Source organism: Mytilus californianus, unplaced genomic scaffold, assembly GCF_021869535.1.
Source record: "Mytilus californianus isolate M0D057914Y unplaced genomic scaffold, xbMytCali1.0.p SCAF_4, whole genome shotgun sequence".
Taxonomy (NCBI): domain Eukaryota; kingdom Metazoa; phylum Mollusca; class Bivalvia; order Mytilida; family Mytilidae; genus Mytilus; species Mytilus californianus.
This window is the reverse complement of record NW_026262690.1, coordinates 74,687,555-74,690,058: the sequence shown is the minus strand read 5'-3', so window position 1 is coordinate 74,690,058 and position 2,504 is coordinate 74,687,555.

Here is a 2,504-nt window from a genome sequence, read left to right as displayed (position 1 = left end):
ATGCAGTTGTTCTTACATGTGGTAGGTCGGCTGTATTCTGGTATCTGAAAGAGTAAGTGTTTTCCTTTAAGTGTATTAAATCATGGAGATAAACAGGACAATCTTTATTAATAATTTTGAAAACTTCAATAGTCAATGATCGCATTCTTCTTATTTTTAAAGATGGTAATTTTGATTTGCAGAGTAGATCTTCATAACTTGCTGAATAGTCTTCATAGATAAACCTTAGTGCTCTCTCTTGAATTTTCTCTATCTTTTTTGTATTAACCTCCCCACAAAAGTGCCAAACTAGTGGGCAGTAATTAAAGTTGGACATTATGAAAGAATAATATATTGTTAATTTTCCGAGTTTAGTCAGGTGTTTTCCTATTCTTTTTAATACATTTAACTGTTTGGATGCTTTTTTACATATTATAGAGACATGTTCATTGAAATTTAGTTTAAAATCTATTGTTACGCCTAGAAGTTTAACGTTATCTTCACATTCTATTTCATTACCTTCTAATTTAAATTTTAGGTTTTTGTCTTTAGTTTTTTTACCTACAGCTATTGCTTGAAATTTTTCTGGATTTGCTTTCATTTTATTTATTGAGAACCAATTTATCAAAATTTTGCTTTCATCTTCTAGAGTATTAATTAATTTATCTAAATCTTTATCTGCGTATGAAAGGGTGTTGTCATCTGCATAATTATAGAGTTCACTTTTATGAATGAAAAAGAAAATGTCATTTAAAAAGATATTAAATAATGTTGGCCCTAATATCGACCCTTGTGGCACCCCTTTAAACATTGTTTGCCAGTAGCTTGGATTAGTACCTACTTTAACACACTGTTTTCTATTAGTTAAATAGCTTTCCAAAAGTTTAAGAGAAGAAGCGGAGACACCATAGGATTTTAATTTTAGTAGGAGGAGGTCATGGGGTAGGCAGTCAAAAGCCTTGGACAAGTCCATTAATATAGCTGCTACATATTTATTCTGATCTAAAGCCTTTTTCCAATCTTCAATTATTTTTAATAAAGCGGTTTGGCATCCGTATCCTTTTTCGAAAAGCTGACAGAAAAATGTGGAAAAATGAATTAAAATATTCCACAAGTTGATTTTCTATAGACCTCTCAAAAATTTTTGAAATCATGGGCAATATACTTACAGGTCTTTAGTTTCCTTAATCTAGAGTGTTTGATTTTTTGTGCAGAGGTATTACTTCTGGGTCGTTGTCTCTTTGACACATTCCACATTTCCATTCTCAATTTTATTTAAGGTAGGTCCATGGTATACCGACATCTTGTAATGTACAATCGCAGTACACAATCGGTCTAGATCTTTGCCCAAATCTGCAAATTTGGAGACAGATAGGCAATTTATAGGTTAGACTGTTTATCTAATGAAAGAAAACTTGGTGATTTATTGCATTATTCAAAATGTTTAAACAAATGCCAAATAATTGTGTTTTTAGAATCATTTTTTCAACTTGGCCATTTAAGGGGAAACTCTTTTAGTAAAAAAATTATACTGGACTGATAGGGAAATTTAAATTTTTACTTGTAGCAAGAAAACAAGTTCGGTGACACCATTTTTTCTTTTTATTTTCTTAAAGCATATTATAAAACCTATCTTCTCATATTTTATTTCAAAATTCTATCTCGTAGATTTCTTTTTATGCACAAAAATGTGTTTTTTCATGAACAATCTATGCAAATTTGTGCAATCTCGTACGACCCGTAGCTTGAAAAATAGCACGGTGACCCATACTTTTTATTATATTTTTGGAAAAAGCATAGACAAATCTTTATTTTGGCAAAGTATAAAAAAAATCTATCTGAGGAAATATATACCTATGATCTACCTTAACATCATTGTATGCCGTATTTCAAAATTACAGTAACAGTATATTTCTCAACGGATAATATAATGCTTTTTACTTTTGGTACAAGTGACAATTTCGTATAAGAGATTATCAAATACAATGTTTGTTTTTGTTGTCCTTCTGATCCCTTCAGTGATACCTTTATTACTAGATAATTATTTATGTTATATGTATTTTTGTATTTTATTTATTTTCAAATGTGACTGAGCGCTTAGAGTAATTGTTGTTATTATATAATGCGCTTTATAAATATTGTATTTATTTTTTATAATTATTCAAAATTTAACAAAATTTTGAACCGTTTTCAGGAATATATCAGGGGGGGGGTGTTATTATCCACACTTGTACGGATTTTTCCCCCAATTGACAGAAACAAGCGGTGCCTGTGACAGAAAGCCATAAATTTTTTAGACTGAGAATCTGCTGTGAACTTTATTAAAGCTTTGAATTTATTGAAAATATATGTAAATAACACATAAAGTAATAACGGGTCAACACATTGTTTAAATGTGCATATGCTATAGCAACTGTAACTATTGAATGAATGTTCGTTGTTTCACAATTTAGCGAAGAATATTGAATGTTGATATTGGTTTTATGATAGATTTTAATCGTTGTTATCTCCCTTTGTACCGGAAG